The sequence below is a fragment of the Dermochelys coriacea genome, chromosome 5 (genome assembly GCF_009764565.3).
Source record: "Dermochelys coriacea isolate rDerCor1 chromosome 5, rDerCor1.pri.v4, whole genome shotgun sequence".
Lineage (NCBI taxonomy): Eukaryota > Metazoa > Chordata > Testudines > Dermochelyidae > Dermochelys > Dermochelys coriacea.
Window position 1 is genome coordinate 119,682,399 of NC_050072.1, and position 21,739 is coordinate 119,704,137.

General features: G+C 41.0%; 1 long non-coding RNA gene across 1 annotated transcript in view; it reads right to left on the minus strand.

Annotated features, from left to right (window-relative positions):
• LOC122460313 overlaps nucleotides 1-21,739 on the minus strand; it is a 195,745-nt gene that overhangs the window by 105,040 nt on the left and 68,966 nt on the right. The window contains exon 2 of the long non-coding RNA XR_006281558.1: nucleotides 8,741-8,813. This is a non-coding gene — a long non-coding RNA (uncharacterized LOC122460313). The remainder of the gene's footprint in view (nucleotides 1-8,740; nucleotides 8,814-21,739) is intronic.

Below are 21,739 nucleotides of genomic sequence, written 5' to 3' on the forward strand. Positions count from 1 at the left end.
GATTTAATAAATCAAAATTTCCAGTGAAAAATACCAGTTTTCTACCAGCAATAGTGCATGTTCCATGTTCAATATGGCTGAAATTCAGACTTGCACAAGGCTCTATGCACCATTAAGTTTCATTGCCCAAATTTTGCTCTAATTTACACCCATACAACCTCATAAAAATCATTGAGGCTGCACACACGTACAATAGGGCTCATTCAGCCTCTCTCATTAGGTCATCATTTTTGCAGTAATGATCCATTATTAAAAATGTTCAAAGTCCTTCCTCTGGTGCACAAAGCTTGTAAAATTTGGAAGGTCATGAAATAATTAAATCTTCACTCACACATGGAAATCATCATCTTTGTTGGGCCATGAAGCTTTCTTGTTATTGAATGAGTTATCTGTGCATGAACTTAATCTGTGCAGGTGTGAGCAGGTAATTAGATCAGTTCAAAGGTTTCTCCAGGTTTTTGATCAAAATGGTCATTCCCTCTCTAAAAAGAAACTAAAATTAGAAAAAGAACAGAAAGAAAAAAATGATTAGGGGTACGGAACAGCTTTCGTATGAGGAGATATTAAAGATTTGGGCTGTTCAGCTTAGATAACACATGGCTAAGAGAGATATGATAGAAGTCTATAAAATCACAAATGCTATGGGAAAAGGGAAGTGTTATTTACCTCTTTACATAATACAAGAACCATAGGGTCACCCAATGAAATTAATAGGCAGCAGATTTAAAACAAACAAAAGGAAGTATTTCTTCATGCAACACACGGTCAATCTGTGGAACTCATTGCCGGGAATATTGTGAAGGCCAAAAGTAGAACCGGGTTCAAAAAAATTATTCGATAAGTTTATGGATCAATAGCTATTAGCCAAGATGGTGAGGGATGCAACCCCATGCTTTGAGCGTCCCTAAACTTCTTACTGCCAGAAACTGAGACTGGGGGATGACAGGGGATGGATCTCTTGAAATTGCCCTGTTCTGTTCATTCCCTGTGAAGCATCTGGCACTGGCCACTGTCAGAAGGTAGGATACTGCACTAGATGAACCATTGGTCTGACCCAGTATGGGCATTCTTATGTTATAACGTGTTTTTTTCATGTTCCTAATCATGCCATTACATTTTTAGCAATAGACAGTGAAAAAAGTGATCCCATTAGTCAAAGTTATTACTTCTTCAATGCTTAGCCAAACAATTGGCTGTAGCGATTGTTTGCCATTTCGAACATTTCTGCTCAACTGCAAAGGCTTGATGGCCTGAGAGTCCAATATCGGAAAAGACTTCATGAACCCATGTAATAGGGGGTTTGCCTCTGGATTGGTTGAAGTTATTACTGTCCATTCTTTTTAGGCACTTTGTGTGTTTTTTGGCACTTTAACTTTGCCTAGCATGGATAAAACTCACTAATTAGCAAACTACCATATTATAAAAGGGAATGAATGAAGTCCCTGTATGCTACTGAAACTAAAGAATGTTCTCCTGAGTACTCATATAGGGTAATTCAGTTGTGCACCAAGATTTTTGGTAGAGAAATGTTTGATAGTAGATTGCAAGGTCAAACAAGGAACAAATCAAATGACTTTTCATGGCATCTCCTAGCTGTCTGAATCCACTATGCAAGGAAATTCAGAGTTGGTGTAGTATTATTTATCCTGTTCCACACATATAACAAGTAGTAATATGAAAGCAGCTCAGCATACTTTCCCTGATATATTAACTCTTCTTTTGTGTATTACATTTAAGTCACAACAGATGAGGGTAAAATCCATCAGAGATTCCCCAACCAGACCTTATAGCTCTCACAACCAACCAGCCATTATTACTCTCATGAGACAGGATTGATGGTACAAAATTAAAAAAAAAAAATCTCGAAGACACATGTAAATGTTCTTTTATCTATCAACAACACATTTCAGTAAACAAACCAAAATAGAAAATGTCACGCCTTTGGTGGGAAGGCTGTTAACTTCCTAAAGAAATCAGTGGCCTTATCTCACAGACAGTTGAAATTACTGTTAGAAGATGTTGTCTCTGTTTCTGAGTACTATAGTGGCAATTTACCATTCAGAAATGAGATGACAGCCTTGGATTTGTTTTACAGAGATCTGTGCAATTACAGCACTTGCTGCAGTAGAAAAGATTCCAAGAATGTTATCTCTCAAATTCAGAATATGGAAGTTCAGCTTTTTTGAAACACATCACAAGAGACCCGAAAGAACTAAGGTGCACACCTGTAAGGCTCGTGTAACCTAACAACAGATATGACATTTACAGTCTTTGGGCAAAGCTTGCTGCCTTCAAGAAAGATATTTTTTGACCAAAAAAAACCATTGTTGTCTGTGTCTCCATTCATCTGCACAAGACTTCATCTCAGGATCCCCAAGCCTAAAATTAGAAATATGCCAAAAGAAAATAAAGACCCCAGGGGCAAATTCAGACCACTCTCATCTCAGGGAAGGGGTTTTTAGAACAAGGGCTTTGTGTCAGTCCATTACAGAAGTAAAGGCCACCTGGAAAAATCAGATATGGGTTTGAATTCCAACTATCATCCCGCAGCATTCAGTGAGATTCATAGCTAGGGCTCTGGATGAGGTATGTCTTTCTCCAACACCAGAACATTTTATTTGATAAATTGCACCCAGATTCAAACAGTCTCTTGGTTTCATTTTAGGACATCAAAATTTAACTAATGAAGCTTTGCAGAAACAAAATCACTATCTGGGACCCAGATTCTGAGCCCACCTGTAATACTAAACAGATGTGAAAGGAATAATATAGCTACTTTCACTAATGGGTTAGTCTACACCTCTCTAGTATAAGTCATTTGACTTGGGGAACCACAGAAGCATAAAAGTTAGAGATGGAAAAGAGCTACTGGAAACCACAGTTCTCAGATAAAGAACATGAATCAGACTGATCAGAACAGATTTTAAAAAAATTATTAAAGCTAATGTTAAAAAAATGCATAATACATAGGTTGAGAAAAGAGTGTCTGTACATCTGGGTATAATGCTTAGATTATCCACAAATACAAAGTTTGTTTTTAAAAGTCATATGACACACAGAGTACATAATCAGCAATAACCCACATTTAGGTCAACAGATTTAACAATACAGGTTAAATATTAGAATTCGAATACTCAGATACATCACTCATGAAAAGTTGTACAGAGATTTGGTTAAGGGAAGCAAAATATATCAATGAGTGGAGATTGTCCCTCAGGAATTGAGAATTAGGTAAGTCGTCCATTTAGAAAATACAATCCATGAGGAAAGTATTTCAGTTACTTTCCTGACTGCGTTTCTCATCGACACTCTAGCTCATCCCTCCTGGTACTGCCGATGTGATGTGTTCTATTGCCACCGGTGACGTGTTCTATGTTCTTGATCTTAGCTAAAAGGCCTTGTTATCATCACCTTGGGAAGCTGGGGAAAAGCACCGTCCAGATTCCATTCCAGTGAGTTTTTGCTTTCTACAAATTGCAAGCTCACCACCATACCTGTGAAATTTTAAAGATGCCTACCTCCATACAAGCATTCCTCTGCTGCTCAATTCTTGCCATCTTTCTCACAATCACCCCTGAAATATTTTAATTCTGGGAATAATACTGAAGGAACATAAATACAGATTAGTTGTGCAGAGGGGGTGCTGGAGGGACTGAGGATGCAGTACACAGTTACCTACAGACATGGATAAGGCAGCATTTTAGTATCTGCCAATACCTGATGTAGAAAATAGAGTTCAGAACATATTAAAAATGCCTCAAGTATGTGTGTCTATGGGCCTTTTATCATAACCCTTTGAAAACTGGCACTTGCTTTTCAAGTCAAGTATAGTATTATTAAAATCCCAAAACAATTTAGAATAGCGATTCTAGTTTCTTTGTTTTTATCTCTTTTGCCGTCATGGTATCCAAAAATCTAATATGTAACAACATACCGTTAATATTCTGTTCCTAAGATAAATTAATAAGGGTTCTGTTTCCCTGCTGTTGGTTAAACCTGATTAACAAAGATTTTCCTTCCTTACCTTTCCAAAATTCAAACACTTGTTGTTGCTGTTAATCTTCTACAGTGTGTTGGCAATAATATGCACTTGTTCTTCTTGTTCTCCCACCCTCCCACCCCAAATAATACCCTTGCTGCCTGTCTGATTAAATCTTTTGGGCATAACATTATGAGATCTAGGATTATATAACTGAAGCATGTTTTACCTAAAGGACTATACTTCCTGTTTAGTTTTATTCATTGAAAAAAAGTTATATTAAATGGCTGCATAAGGCCTCATCCCACAAAGTACTTAAGCATGTGAGTATTCCCCCATTGACTTCAGAGGGATTACTCAAGTACTTTAAGTAAAGCATATGTTCTCGTTAACCTCTGAGGATAGGACAAGAAGCAATGGGCTTAAATTGCAGCAAGGGCGGTTTAGGTTGGACATTAGGTAAAACTTCCGAACTGTCAGGATAGCTAAGCACTGGAATAAATTGCCTAGGGAGGTTGTAGAATCTCAATCATTGGAGATTTTTTAAGAGCAGGTTAGACAAACATCTGTCAGGGATGGTCTAGATAATACTTAGTCCTGACATGAGTCCTGCCACCTCACTTAAAAACAACTTGCTTACAAAAATCAGACATATAAATACAAAAGTGTCACAGCACATTATTACTGAAAAATTACTCACCTTCTCATTCTGTCTGTAGGAAATTTTAGTTTGTACTGACTTTCTTCATGCTTTTTATGTAGCCTGTTGTAAAATTAGGCAAATATCCAGATGAGTTAATGTATGGCCTGGAAGACCTGTGCGTACCCTCAAAGGGATGCATACCCCAGTTGAAAACCACTGGACTAGATGATCTCTCAAGATCCTTTCCAGTCCTCTCATTCTATAACCATGTCTACACCTGAGGTGGCATGTAAGGTATGCATAGCTACATGCAGCAGTGAAAATGGATTGTATCCACACTCATTGAGGCATGCAGCTACACATAGCAGTGAAAGGCTCTAGCAGGGGGAAAGCAGTGTGGAGTCTTTCCCTCCTGCCAGAGTCTTTCTCTGTGGCAGGGAGAGGATCTGTCAGTTCCCCTCTGCTGGAGCCTTTCCCTACAGCAGGGAGCTGCTGGAGCCTTTCTCCAGAACGTTGGAAGTCTCTGGCATCAAGGAAAGGCTCCACCATGTTGCAGGCACAGAATGCCCGAGGCAAGCAACAGCTGGATTCGTTGCCCGGTGTGTGTCGCCCAATAATCACAACGGTGTGGAGAAGCAGAAAAGTTTATTTGAAGCTTCAAGCGGTACAGGGAGACAACAATCTCAAATCCTGCACACCAGTGCAAGCAGTTACACATATTTTGTACATTCATTCTTTAGCATACTTATCCAATGCAAGCTGCCCTGAGTATCCATATAGCCAAACCAGTACACCGGCCAGTGCCCCTTTTTCCTCTTATCATCTATTCCCCCATACATGGAGTTGTTTGTTCAGCACTATCTAACATTCCTGTCCTGCTTGACCTAATCTTGCTCCAGCCAGTCTGCGCCTGCAGTACACTGTTGCAAATTTCTCAGCGTGACCACTGTGAGTATCTCCAGGCAGAAAAGGGAGATCATCTGGGCCTAGAGCGAGGGGGCTTCATCGACACTCATGGTCTTCCATCCCCTTGAGTTACCTAGTGGCCATGCCCGGTGTCCCCAACAACCAGATGGGAGACAGTGGGACTCTTCCCTGCTAAAAAACAGCAGTGTAGACAGAGAAGGCACTCCTTGTGCGTGTGTACAGAACCCATATGGAGTACATACCTAGGGTTCAGGAGTGGAAGGTGCACTATTCTACTCACTTAAGACATGCCTTATGGTCTACTCTGTTCTTTATATCCCTGCTAGCTGGGTGTGCAGTGTGTATACTCTGCACACCACCATAAACATAGACCTGCGCTCAGCGGTGCAAGTGGAATCCATTTCTTACCGGTACGGGGGGGGGGGGAGCATGGTGAGCACGTGGCCTCTTCATGTGACCCTCCACATGACTCCCCCCCGCCCCCATGCTCTCCCCATCCAGCTCCTCCTCCGGGGCTGCTGTACAGTTGGAGAAGACCCTGCATGGAAAGGCTGGGGGTGGTACAGCTGTGCTGAAGGAGCTGTGGGCATGGGGCTGCCCAGCAGCCCCACCTTCTGCTGCTCCTCTTTCCGGTACACCATACCAGCTGTACATATCTTGCTGGTACAGCATACTGGACTGGACTGCCCTCCTTGGACTGCTGCCTATGCTACAATGTCTACTTTAACAAACCTATGATTCTCCTGCTCTTAAGTACTGCAATACACTCCAGGAGATAGAAGAGGGGAGGGCATCAGGGACCATGTTATATCTCTCTGATTCTCATGTTGCTTCTACATTAATCCCAACTCGTCAGCCTGTGGCTTTGGGGATACTCACATCAACCTGCTAATGTCTCTCCCGGACCACACATCCATTGTACAATTGTTCTCTGCCAGTTCACTTTTCCCCAATCCAAACACAGCCTTTATGGCAGAGTTTGGAGGGAGGGCTGGCTTAAGAGCTGACTGTACACTAGCTTAGAGATTCGCTACATTATTAAAGGTCATGCAGGGCACAAAGTGTGACACAAGATGGCTGGTACAAGTGTAGAGAATCTGAGCTGATATTCCTATTATTCATCTTGGTAATAGCAAAAGAGTTAGCGGCTTTGGACATGCAGTTTGCTCTCACAAGTTATTAGCATTGGATTAATAACCAGTATTATGCCCCAAATGCTTCAGTCATATTTGATCAACAGTAATATTTTCACATTAACAGCGAGGGAGGGGAATCATGTAAGGGTTTCCTGTATTTTTGAGTAAACCAGAATTCACCTATAGCTAAAAGGCACACACAGGTTAGTGTTTAGCACCCAGATTCTACACTGTGTTGGGTAGTCATTTACATCTGTACAAAGCTGATGTGAAACCGTCATTCCAATTGGTAGCAGTTTACATCTTTTGCCTGGGTGTGAATGGCCACACAAGGTGCAGAATCAGATCCAGCATGTCTCATAACCCTGTAATGATGGATAGAATCAAATCCTGATCATTGTATGCCCACTAGAAGACCCATGACTTTAGTGGGATCATTTATCTGAGTAGGTGGAATTAGGCCCAAGATGTTCTGGTTTCTAAGACAGCTTGTTGACATTTCTCATAATTGTGAAATTGTACTTGACAAATTAGACAACACTGAACTGGGAAAAAATGTCCATTCTCCAACCAACTCTCGTTTCTAGGTTTAGGTCTCACTGTCCTCTCACTGGAATGCTCTCTGACTTTATATTTTATGCTTCTGTGCCTCACAATCTAAATCAGAAAATACTAATTTTTTTTTTGTAAAAAGAGTTTCAAATTGGATGTCTCTGTTTTTGGATACCCCTTTAATGCATCCTAAAGGAACATAATTTTCTAAAAGTGTTGAGCACCTTCCCTCTGAATTGTCCCATGTTGGGCAGCCAAAAACAGAAGCATTCAAAATGGCTAGATACTTCTGAACATGTAGACCATTGTACTTCAGGTGAAGCCCCAGAACACAAACTCCTATAAAGGAACCAACCAAAACTAGGGGAAAAATCTTTAGCGTGTAGAACAAAATAAAGAAAAAATTTCTTTTTCCTATTGTTATCTATTTCCACTTTCAAACAGCCATGTAGTTACAACAATGGAGCACCCAGAAAGCTAAGCTCAAAAAGTTTGAATCTATTAACAAATATTCTTCCTGTGGTTACTTTGACTCATTTTTAAAACAAAACACAGAACTATCAAGGGTAAGATCCACAATATTTGATGAGTAGATCTCAGAGTACTTGTTCCTTTTGGGATTGACTGTGCTATTTACTTTAAGTATTCATATTTCATCTACTGTATTTTTCATGGTTTTCTGAAGAGAATAGAAATAACAGTGGAATTCTTGTTCCAAAAGGATCAACATGCTCTTATTCATTATTTATTTGTTTTTAGAATAAAGCCCATGTTGATTGCAATGTGGGAAAGGGGCCACAAAGCAAATATAAGAATGCATGATTGGTAATTGAAAAACCACTATGTGAAATGATTCATGTTTACCCAAGTATCACAGTGGAAATAAGACCATGACGTATTGTTTCCTGTAGACTCTCTTAAAAATAATAATGTACAAGCATTTTCAGAAGAGAATTTTATTTGCCCATTGCTTTTGTTTCTTCATTGGCATCTTTGCAATAATCACATGGCCTCCTAATTTTTCAGACTTTTTTTTTAATTAAGGCCCACTTCTGAACCCCCTTACACAATTAGTCTCACTGAGCTCAATGAGGAAATTCAGCAAAGCACTTAAGAACATGATTAATTTTACACATGTATGTAAGTTCCAATGGGACTTAACCATATTCTTAAACAGGAATGGTTTGCTCAATCTGTGCCTACTCACATGAATAAGTGGGCAAAATCAGATGCCTGGTCTTAAACCAGCAGGCCTTGGTTCAGCAAAGTATATAAGCCTGTGCTTAAAATTAAACATGTGGTTAAGTACCTTTCTGAATCAGGGCCTTAGAGAAGAGGCATGATTGAAAAATTAAAATTGTTGTAAAAAAAAAAGTATAATTTTATACTTTAGAGAAATGCAGGTGAAATCAAATCATTTTCAATATAACTAACAGCATGTCCCAATTCTTTACCAAAATATTTAAAGAGAAACCTTGGCCCTGTGGAATTTATAATACAGACCTGACTGATAAAACAGTGTGTTGCTTGACTATGTCTGTCTTGATTCATCTTCGGAAGGAACGTGCGCCAGCCACTAATGAAAAAAAGAGAGAAAAAAAAGACCAATATGTTGGACTGTAATGTAAATGGCAGAACTATCTACTTTTATTAACTCAAAGCTGGTAATATCTTTATATAAACCAGGTTTCAAACAACTTAATTACATTCAGCACACCATCTGCCAAGATATCAGATTAAGAAGAAGAACAGAACAATGTAATGTAAACAGAGCTATAATGAAGTGAATGGTGGGTAAAAACAGAATATTTTGATCATTACATGATTCCTGTATGCCGAATTTGAGCCTCTATGTCGTATTTGTTATATTGTCTACTATCACCCTGGTGACAATAATGAACACTTTAGTAGCAGTATTGTTATCTAGCCCATTTAGAACACCAGTAATCCACACTTCATGTGGGAACAAATGATACGGTTAGATTCTCGCTGGAACATATCAAGGGAGACTACACCAGGCTGGGGAAGATGCTTAAGGAAATCAAGACTCAGGTGATTTTCAGTGGGACTCAGCCTGTTCCTAGAGAAGGGCAACAAAGGTGTGACAAGATTATGATGATCAACAGATGGCTCAGGCAGTGGTGCTATAAGGAGGGCTTTGGGATGTATGGCCACTAGGAGGCATTCATGGACAGAGGATAGTTCTCTCAGGATGGACTTCATCTGAGTAGGGAAGGAAATAGACTTCTAGGATGGAGGCTGGCACAACTGATAAAGAGAGCTTTAAACTAGGAATCTGGGGGAGATGGTTGGGAGATGTCCAGGTAATCTCCATGCCAGATTTTAGCATTCAGAGGGAAGAAGATGAAGTAAGAAAGGATACAGCCGTGGGTAGGAGAATGTATATAAGGAGAAAGGGCAGTGTGGATACCAGTCTAATAGGTTATACTGGCTGTAGAATGACTGTGCCTAATAGGGGTACAAAATGTGAGCGAGGCCAAATAGCAGAAATTAAGATGTTTGTACACCAATGCGAGGAGCCTAGGTAACAAAATGGAGGAACTAGAGCTACTAGTGCAGGAAGTGAAACCAGATATTATAGGGATAACAGAAACATGGTGGAATAGTAGTCATGACTGGACTACAGGTATTGAAGGGTATGTGCTGTTTAGGAAAGACAGAAATAAAGGCAAAGGTGGTAGAGGAGCACTGTAATCAATGATGAGGTAGAGTATAAAGAAATAAGAAGTGATGAAATGGATAAGACAGAGTCTGTCTGGGCAAAAATCACATTGGGGAAGAAAGCTACTAGAGCCTCCCCTGGGATAGTGCTTGGGGTGTACAAAAGACCAACAGGATCCAATGTGGATATGGATAGAGACCTCTTTAATGTTTTTAATGAAGTAAATACTAAAGGAAATTGTGTGATCATGGAAGACTAACTTCACAGATATAGACTGGAGGACAAGTGCTAGTAATAATAGTAGGGCTCAGATTTTCCTGGATGCGATAGCTGATGGATTCCTTCACCAAGTAGTTCCTGAACCAACAAGAGGGGATGCCATTTCAGATTTGGTTTTGGTGAGTAGTGATGACCTCATAGAAGAAATGGTCGTAGGGGATAACTGTGATTTGAGCGATCATGAGATAATTCAGTTCAACCTAAATGGAAGGATAAACAAAAATAGATATGTGACTAGGGTTTTTGATTTCAAAAGAACTTGTAGATCTAAAGGCAGAGGAGGCCTGGAATTACTTCAAGTCAAAGCTGCAGAAACTATCAGAAGCCTGCATCCCAAGAAAGGGGAAAAAATCCATAGGCAGAAATTGTAGACCAAGCTGGATGAGCAAGCATCTCAGATAGGTGATTAAGAGAAAGCAGAAAGCCTACAAGGAATGAAAAATGGAGGGATCGACAAGGAAAGCTACCTTATTCAGGTCAGAACATGTAGGGATAAAGTGAAAAAGGCCCAAAGCCATGTAGAGTTGGACCTTGCAAAGGGAATTAAAACCAATAGTAAAAGGTTCTATAGCCATATAAACAAGAAAACAAAAAAAGAAGAAGTGGGACCGCTAAACACTGAGGAGGGAGTGGAGGTTAAGGATAATTTAAGCATGGCCCAATATCTAAACAAATACTTTGCCTCAGTCTTTAATGAGGCTAATGAGGAGCTTAGGGATAATGGCAGGATGACTAATGGGAAAGAGGATATGGCGGTAGATATTACCACATCAGAGGTAGAAGCAAAACTCAAACAGCTTAATGGGACTAAATTGGAGGGCCCATATAATCATTCAAGAATATTAAAGGAACTGGCACATGAAATTGCAAGCCAGTTAGCAAGAATTTTTAATGAATCCGTAAACTCAGGGGTTGTACCGTATGACTGGAGAATTGCTAACATAGTTCCTATTTTTAAGAAAGGGGAAAAAAGCAATCCTGGTAACTACCAGCCTGTTAGTTTAACATCTGTATTATGCAAGATCTTGAAAAAAAAATTGAAGGAGAAATTAGTTAAGGACATTGAGGTCAATGGTAATTGGGACAAAATACAACATGGTTTTACAAAAGGTAGATCATGCCAAACCAACCTGATCTCCTTCTTTGAGAAAGTAACAGATTTTTTAGACAAAGGAAACTCAGTGGATCTAATTTACTTTGATTTTGGTAAGGCATTTGATATGGTTCCACATGGGGAATTATTAGCTAAATTGGAAAAGATGGGGATCAATATGAAAATTGAAAGGTGGATAAGGAACTGGTTAAAGGAGAGACTACAATGGGTCATACTAAAAGATGAACTTTCAGGCTGGAGGGAGGTTAATAGTGGAGTTCCTCGGGGATTGGTTTTGGGACCAATCTTATTTAATCTTTTTATTACTGACCTCGGCACAAAAAGTGGGAGTGTGCTAATAAAGTTTGCAGATGACACAAAGTTGGGAGGTATTGCCAATACAGAGAAGGACCGGGATATCATACAGGAAGATCTGGATGACCTTGTAAACTTGAGTAATAGTAATAGTGAAAAGTGCAAGGTCATGCATTTAGGGATTAATAACAACAATTTTTTGTTATAAGCTGGGGACGCATCAGTTGGAAGTAACAGAGGAGAAGAAGGACCTCAGAGTATTGGTTGATCAGAGGATGACTAGGAGCCGCCAATGTGATATGGCCGTGGAAAAAGCTAATGTGGACTTGGAATGCATCAGGCGAGGTATTTCCAGTAGAGATAAGGAGGTGTTAATACCACTATCCAAGGCACCGGATCTAGCTAGCTCATCTGGAATAGTGTGTGCAGTTCTGGTCTCCCATGTTTAAGAAAGATGGATTCAAACTGGAACAGGTAGAGAGAAGGGCTACTAGGATGATCCGAGGAATGGAAAACCTGTCTTATGAAAGGAGACTCAAAGAGCTTGGTTTGTTTAGCCTAACCAAAAGAAGGCTGAGGGGAAATATGATTGCTCTCTACAAATATATCAGAGGGATAAATACCAGGGAGGGAGAGGAATTATTTAAGCTCAGTACCAATGTGGACACAAGAACAAATGGATACAAACTAGCCATCAGGAAGTTTAGACTTGAAATTAGACGAAGGTTTCTAACCACCAGAGGAGTGAAGTTCTGGAACAGCCTTCCAAGGGGAGCAGTGAGGGCAAAAGACATATCCGGTTTCAAGACTAAGCTTGATAAGTTTATGGAGGGGATGGTATGATGGGATAGCCTAATTTTGGCAATTAATTGATCTTTGACTATTAGCGGTAGATATGTCCAATGGCCTGTGATAGTATGTTATATGGGGTGGGATCTGAGTTACTACAGAGAATTCTTTCCTGGGTGTCTGGCTGGTGAGTCTTGCCCACATGCTCAGGGTTTAGCGGATTGCCATATTTGGGGTTGGGAAGGAATTTTCCTCCAGGGCAGACTGGCAGAGGACCTGGGGGGTTTTTGCCTTCCTCTGCAGTGGGGGGCACGGGTCACTTGCTGGAAGATTCTCTGCACCTTGAAGTCTTTAAACCATGATTTGAGGACTTCAATAGCTCAGCCATAGGTTAGGGGGTTGTTACAGGAGTGGATGGGTGAGATTCTGTGGCCTGCGTTGTGCAGGAGATCAGACTAGACGATCATAATGGTCCCTTCTGAACTTAAAGTCTATGACTCTATATTATACTGAATGGATTTTCCATATTTTATAGGCTACTACTAGACCACTTTTCAAACTCACTCTGCATCATGAGCCAAAGTGCACATATTTGGCTTGTTTAGAGGAGCAAGCCTTTTAAAAAAAAAAAAAAGGAACATCATACCAGGTGGCCAAAATAATATATAGGTATGACAGCCAGTAGATTGTGTAACTCCATACTCAAACCAAAATAATTGTTCCATAACCTTTTTCTAAACACAACAATATTATTTTAATCTATTAGTATGCATCCGGATAGTTATGTGAAATGTTCATAATATAATAAAACCAGACAATCACCATAAGATACATTTATTAACAAGTGTGCTCAACCTAGCACTCTCATATGTGATTAATTATGCAATAGTTTTAAACTAGGATCTTACAGGTGTAGCATGCCTTTTATAACATTATATATAATATATGAGATAAGCACAGAGACCAGACTTGAAGATCTGTGGGTCATAGTGGAGCACAAGCTAACTATGAGTCAACAGCAGTGGCGTAGTAACACCTAGCCCTAGGGTGGCAAATTTGCAGGGGCGGCAAATTTATAATAGCAGCCAGAGGCTGCTTCCCCAGGCGCCAGTTCACGCCCTCCGCCCCCGGCCCCACCCCAACTCCACCCCTTCCCTGCCCCCCTTGGTCCCCTTCCCCAAATCCACGCCCCAGGCCTCCCTCCTCTCCTGAGCAAACCGCGTTCCTCCCTCTTTCCCCCTCCTTCGCGAAGCTGTTTCCCACACAAGCTCTAGTGGGGAGAGAGGAGAAGCAGCACCTGGTGGCGCACTCAGGGGAGGAGGCGGAGGCGGAGTGGAGGTGAGCTGGGGCTGTGAGGCCGCAATTATTTCAGGGCCTAGGGGCAGCAAAATCATTAATCCACCACTGATCAACAGTGTAACACTTGCACAAAAAGCAAACATTCTGGGATATGTTAACAGTAGTGTTGTAAGCAACACACGAGAAGTCATTCTTCCGCTCTACTCCATGCTGGTTAGGCCTCAACTGGAGTATTGTCCCTTGTTCTGGGTGCCACGTTTCAGGAAAGATGTGGACAAATTAGAAAAAGTCCAGAGAAGAGCAATGAAAAGGATTAAAGGTCTAGAAAACATGACCTATGAGGGAAGATTGAAAAAAACGGGTTTGTTTAGTCTGGAAAAAAGAAGACTGAGAGGGGACATGATAACACTTTTCAAGTACATAAAAGTGTTGTTAAAAGGAGCAGGGGAAAAAATGTTCTTAACTCCTGAGACTAGGACAAGAAGCAATGGGCTTAAATTGCAGCAAGGGAGGTTTAGGTTGGACATTAGGAACAACTTCCTAACTGTCAGGTGGTGAAGCACTGGAATAAATTGCCAAGGGAGGTTGTGGAATCTCCATCATTGGAGATTTTTAAGTGCAAGGTAGACAAATACTTATCAGGGATGGTCTAGATAATACTGAGTCCTGCCATGAGTGCAGGGGACTGGACTAGATGACCTCTCGAGGTCCCTTCCAGTCCTATGATTCCATCACAGAAGAAAAAGAGGGAAGGAATAAAGTATGGAGTACGAAATACAAAGTTTTTTTTTTCTAAAACATTAGAAAGTGCATATACACAGAAAATCCAACAATTGTTTTATTTTCAGAAAATGGAAGGAGTCCAAAACAGATTAAAAAAAAAAAGACAGAGGCATTCAAGAAATGCTTTGTTAATAGATACTTAGTGCAAAATCATCAAAAACTAGGCCCTGATTTATGACACCCAAAGTTGAGGGTGCTCCAGTTGAGACATCTTTCTGAGGCACCGGGAATCAGTGGCAACATTTGAAAATGTTGGCCTTAGATTCAAATGTTCTGCTTGCCCCCACTAATAATGCATAGAAGGGAACACTTAACCCTGTATTGTCAACCCTCATGATTTTCAGCAAGTCTTAGTGTATTTGGTGTTTTTCTTAAATCCCTTTTTCCTGGAGTTTTGTCACTGTGTGAAAAATCTCAGGTGTTTTTTGGGGGGGAGCGGGGGGGATAGTTTTGTTTTTAAGTTTATAACCCTCATGGTTGTGGAGAAAAGCTTAAAAATATGAACCTCAAAAGAGCTCGGAAATCAAAGCAAATAAAATGAACCCCCACAAAATTTATTTTTTTCAATAATCTCATGATTTGGGGAGTCTGATTAATTACTTGAATGCTTGCAGTTTGCAATACTGGTATGATAAAAAGATATATGAGTTCTGAGAAACTATATTTGCTCTGCATCCTCCCATGGCTCATGCAGGACCATGGACTGAGTGGATGATGCAGGAAACACAATCAGCAGAGTGAGTGCAGCCATAAGAGCTACAGATCTTAGGTGAGTGTATACTGCATATTTGGATGGCCCAGAGTTCCTTCCCAGCGCTGGCAGCAACATTGCTTTGCTGTCATTACCTCTATCACTGGTTAGTGGGCACAAAGAGCCCTTTGGATGGGGTCACAGAGCATGAGAGAAATCACTGCTGGAACATTATAAATATGCACAGCTTCTTCCAACCTGATTCACACCTATTTGTGAGTGATTTTGAGCTAAGTCCAAAATTCAGCAAGGTACATCAGCATGTGCCTGACTTTAAGCATGTGAACAGTCTCTGAAAAGTTAATGGGACAACTCATGCTTAAGATTAAGTCACATGCTCAACTACCTTGATGAATCAGGGCCTAAATGAAGGAACTGGAAAAAGATAATGACGGAACCTTGCAACGTCACACTCTTGAACAGAGCACAAACCAAACACCTAGATGTGAACAACCCCAGACTTTGAGACCCGAACTGGATTCCAGACCTAAATATCAAGGTTGGGACCTTTCTCTGTTGTGAGCTGAACAAGTCCCAGTCCCATCTCTAGTTATTTTTTTAAAAAAAGGTTAAAACATATTCGGGGTTCAATCGTGAGCCACTTTCCATGCGCATGGAGGAGAAGGATGTGTAAAATTTCCTTTATTCCCTGTGATGGGCTACCTGTATCACAGGCAGTGATAAGCTGCCAAAATCTTAAAAACCGGTTCCCTCCTCACCCCACGAGGGGGTTGTTCCCCCCCCCGGGACTCCTGCCCCATCCAACCTCCTGCGTTCCTTGATGCCCCCCCCCGGGACCCCGCCCCATCCACCCCCCTCCCCTGTCCCCTGACTGCCCCCAGAACCGGGCAGAAGGGTTTCGTGGGCCACCCGTAGTGGGTGCCCACCCCACCCCTAAGAGCCAGAGGGACCTGCCGGGGGGGCGAGGTGGGGAATCCTGGCGGTACTTACCTACAGCAACTCCCAGGAAGCATCTGGCAGGCCCTGGGTGGCGGAGGTGAGCTGGGGCGGAGAGTGGTTCCCCTGCACGCCCCCCGGGCTACCTGCTGCGGCGCGGGCAGTCCTCCTCACCCCCCTCCCCCACCCCAGCTCACCTCCGCCTCCCTGAGCCTGAGCACGAAGCTACCGCCTTCTTCTCAGCCCTCCCCAGCTTCCCGCGCAAACAGCTGATTCGCGGGAAGCCTCTGGGGCTGGGGGGCAGAGAAGCAGAGTGGGGTGGCGCATTCAGGGGAGGCGGCGGAGCGGAGATGAGCTGGGGCTGAGGGCAGGGTGGGGAGCTGCTGATGGGTGCTCTGCAGCCACCAAATTTTCCCCTTGGTTGCACCCATGGAGTCAGCGCCTAAGGTGCCACTTTTGGCCAGTTGTTAAATTTAGAAGCCCTTTTAGAACCGATTGTTCCTTGCGGAACAACCAATTCTAAAAGGGCTTCTAAATTTAACAACCGGTTCCAGCGAACCGGCGAGAACTGGCTCCAGCTCACCACTGATCACAGACAGCAGTAGAGTGCGGAGCAAAAACAGCCTCCAAAGGCCATTAATCCACCTGTCATCCACATGGGTAGAGCATTGCTGTAACCCACAATGTGCTCGTCAGAACTACTGAGCTGGCGAGTCAAGGGACATAACTTGCACCAAGTACTGGGCTGGTGCAGATTAATCTTCCACCCCAGAGCCAGGGGGGACCAGACTGTGACTTTAAGGGTCACAATCTAGTTCCTGGTCTGCTCCTTGGGCAGAGCAACTACATGCTGCCCCTTGCTATCGTCTTGTGGCAAAGCCACAACTGAGCTCTCTAAGAACAGAAGCAGAATGTTCCTATGAGAATAAAAGGCTAGAAACTTGAGCTGAGTCAGACTAAAAAGCAGTTTAAAAGAAAAGAATTGGAGATGGAATAAGAAGAACCAGGGCACAGTTACCCTCACAAATCAGAGCCAGTATCCTAAGAGGTGTGCAGCCAGTTCTCCCAATGCTACTGTCACTCCATCTGCAGTAAAAAAACATATGCCAGTTAATTCACTTTAGACAGATAAGGAGGGGAGTCATTACTAAGAAACAGAGGATTAAGAAATATGTTTTTCTTGCTGACCTTCTTTTCCTTTATAATTCTTCATTGATTCTAATTTATCCCTGCCCATGGAATCATGAACCTGGCAAACATCTTTTTTAAAGCAATCTGGATTGTGAAGCTAGTTCTTTCAAGTTCGCTAAGCTCCAAGGTTTAAAGAGTAATTTGATTTCATGAAAGAAACTGATCTGTAACTGTTAGTCCACGTTCTCCCTAATCAGAGGTCTACAGAGAATGAGCAGATGGTACTAAAATATGTTGAATGAAAGCCAATAAAAAAAATCCGATTTCTGCCTCAGCTAAATAAATAATATATTAAAATATACAGCATGTGATCCTGTAATTCTTATACATGGGAACAGTCCCATTTGTTTATTAAGCCAGAACCGTAGCTCTGCAAAAGCTGTTGAATGCCATTTTGGCAGCACAATGTAGCCTGAAACTTGACTCAGCTGTCGAGTTCAGGATTCCTCTGGTGCAGGGAACACCTTTGATAGTATAGGGCCGCTACACCCTACTATGCCTCTTCTGGCCTCCAGCATTTGGAGCATGTCCAGGGAAGGGGATGTGGCCAAGGTGACCTTGTGGCCAAGGAATCCCTGGTTGCCAGAACAGATCTTGGGGCCAGGCATGAGACAGCTCTGTGTCTGTTCTCAGCTACACTAAGAACTATCTCATCATCAGTAAGCAAAGTTTGAAGGATTTAGGCTTAGTCTACCCTTTAACATTTTGCTGGTATGGCTATGTTAGCTAGGATTGTGTGTGTGTGTGGGGGGAAATCTAATTCCCTAGCCAACATAGGTATTCTGGCAAAGCTCCCAATATAGATGCAAGTGTGTCAAAGAAGAGTGATTCTGTCAGGATAGCAAAGGTTGTTTGGGAGCTAGTTTAGTAATGTTGGCAGAAGAACACTTGGTCTACACTCAGGCTCAGCCAATACAGCATATACAGTGTAGACAAGACCTGAGTCCATATTTTGCAAAGTTGTTCTTCCAGCAAATGCCACTGAAAACATAGGATTGATTCCCAATGATTTGACATAAGCTTTTGTGCCAAACAATACATTGTCCAAACAAACTTTTTCTTAAAATAACCTGAGGAGCAGTTTGAAACTCAGATAAGTCAGAAATAGGTTGTAAAGAATTTTACGGTACATTTTAGAAAGGGATTTGAGCTGACCCAGATCACAGAGCTCCACAAAATTTAGGAGATGGAGGCAATTCGGTCTTTTGGATGGGGACCTTTTGTAGCAAGAATAATTACAGTAACAATACATTCAAAAAATCCAGATTGTCATCTGGTGTAAACTGACTTTGTTGTAACTACATTGAGTTATATCAGCAGGGGTATCGACCCCTAATGTCCAAAGCATATTTTAAAACTCCTATTCTGAAATCACTATTACAAGACCTTTATACCAGAAAATGTCATTTTAATGTATTAAACATGAACTTTGAAATTAGTTTATATACTCTACAGGTCTTGGCTAGGAAGGTAACATGAGGGTTTTTTTCAAGGCAGTTGAGGTAAATTATTAAACATCACTTTTTCCCTTTCGTGGCAGAGTAATCTAGTAAAGGTTACAAGAATTTAAAATTTAATTTGTTTAACATAAAAACTAGTCAGCATGTGCTTGACTTGAGATGTGGAGAGGTAGCAGAGCCCGAAAAGCCTTACAGAGTCCTTGATTAAACAAGACAGGAGGCATTGGGTTGATTAATACACTGTAATGACACAAGGACCATGTTTCACCTGTCAATATTGCAACTGGCAGGGAAAGGATGTGGAGGGTATGTAAATCCTCATGTTCCCAAGGATCAGACTTTTGACCCCACCATCATTGGGCAGGAATTTCATTTTCTTTGAGTTACTGTATTCTATAATACAGAAATATGTTTAATTGAGGAAGGCATACTCTCTTACACAGAAGCGTTTTAGGAGGTTGTCCATATTTATACAGCAAGGGGACAGAAGACCCTCACCTGTGAATGTCAGGGAGCACCCTACTACAGCCACATTTGCAAACATTGGAAAACTCTGTAAAGGGAAGGAGACAATTCTCCAAACCCCATTTGCTATAATTCTACATGTAGATATCACCACTGAAACCTTAAAAATATCTGAGCTGTGGGTTGCTGCTTCCGATAACTGTTATTTTCCTCTCTCCAAGCTGGATCAACCCCTCCTTCAGTAAAATAATGGATAAGGGGGATGAGGGCTGGATAATCTGCAAGGAAACTCTTTGCTGAGTTCCTCCTGATTTGCTCTTTGGGATGGAGGGGTGCATTCCATGTTTGTCACCTTCCCCCAGCAGAATGACCCATGAAGCTCATCTTCAAACCCAGTAGGTTCCCAGAGATCTAGCTAGCCTCTAGGGGATTCACAGGAGAACAAAGCTATTGCCCATTGTAACTCTGTGTTTTTTAAAGTTAATACCTGCCCACTAGGAACTGGATTCACACATGCCATAGTTCATCAAATGCCATCAGCTGGTAATGTCATTTGAACTATGGCAGAATCTACTCAGTAACCTAAAGAAGAAAGGAAAAGCTCATTAAGACTTGCAGTTCACTCTGCCCAGATTACTCACTCCTAGTGATTTACCACCAGCCGGATAAACCCTAATCCTAAACATTTCTTTCATGTCCATGTCTGCTTCGAGTGCCCACCTCTTTTCTTCTTATGAGAAGATCCAGAGATATCACAGTCAGCATTTTCTCCCAAGGACTATCAGCTTGTCAAAAAATCCTGGACAGGAAGTGAACAGCAGAATAAATCTAAAATGGTCACAATGTGCCTTTGAGGGCTCCATCATCAAAATTCACATCTCCCGGGCACAGAAGTAGGAACACCTTAAATCTGTAGTACTAGCTGTGTTAATTGACAATGGTACTCAATAATATGAAAATGTGATTCTAGTAGTGAGAAAAAACAATTTTTTAGGCTGGAGGCAGTTGGGAAGGAAGCCTTATAAATACCGCTGAAGCACATAGTTGTATAACAACCTGGCAAGATTTAATTTTTATACATAATGTTTTGATGCCAATGCTTGCATGCTGCCTGCCATTTAACATATTTGCAGATAAACAGTATATCAAATATTTTATTTTTCATGCAGAGTTTTTCCTTAAAAGTTTTGATGCATTTGTTTAACTTCATTAATCTCACCACTCAATCACATCAGAGAGGAGAGTCCTTGAAAAGTCTTTTAACTTTGTGACTAGGTCCCTGAGAGGCAACCCGTGGGAAAAACAACAACAACTTGGATTGATTTTCCTATCATGATTTGAAATAGCATTAATATTGATTGCTGGAGGAAGACAGCATTAAAAAAATAATAGAACAGCAGATAGGAAAAATAAAATAAAATAAAATAAACCCCTGGTGATATTAACTAAGTCATTCCACCAGAGAAGCAGAGTAATTTGAAGTCACTACAAAAATGCAAAGACCTGCTTTGGTTCATTGTGTGTTTGGGGGGTGGAGGAATCAGATTTCTCACATATTGAAAATGTGTTGAGCCACTAAGATTTTTTAAAACATGTAAATAGAATATGTATATTGTATTTTTCAAATTCTGGTAAGTTTAGTGGTTTCATGTATTTACCTTAGTGCAATACAATATCTCTTTTCCATTACAAAATCTATCAAAAAAGAATTAGTCAAACTCCTTTCCTTGACAATCCCCCCATTGCAAAAAAAATGGGGATTTCAAAGGTAAATAAAAGGAATTAGAAATAAATAGTTTTCATTATGTTAAACATGATTGGAGTTAGTTTGCTGGTCTTTCTTTGAATGCATTTATAGCCAATATATCCTGACAGCCAAGGACATGTCCTGATTTATCATCTCTATTGCGGTAATACCTACGAGCTCCAGCACTGCTCCAGGACGCCATTCTGCTAGGTGCTGTACAAACACAGAACAAAAAGGATAGATCCTGCCCCAAATTGCTTCTAAGAATTCTTCAGTGCAATCTGAACAGGTGCAAGGCTCCTCTTTTGTGGCTCCAGATGTGAGCTCAGGGCCTTATCTTCTGATTTTTTTAAAAAAAGCACACAAGTACATGCCTAAGTGCTTTCCTGAATAGGGGATAGTTTTCTGAATCATGCCCTAAGCAAGCTAAATAAACATATATCTAACTTCAAAGCATGTGAGTAATCCTATTAACTTCAGTACAACTAGTTACAAGTTACAAATGGTCAGAAAGCAGATTTTCTGTCCTACAAACAATTTGTTTTTGTTGAAATGGCATTTTCTGCTATAAAACTGTTTAAATTAGCTTTACCCACATGCTTGGGTTAGCCTGAACTGTGGTATTAATTCTGAGAGTATGCAGCACAAACCTAATTTCTCAATAGGCATTATAAGGGAAAAATATTGAAATTTTCAAAATTTTGAAATTTTCAACCAAAACAAAAATAATTAGAATTTCAAACATTGATG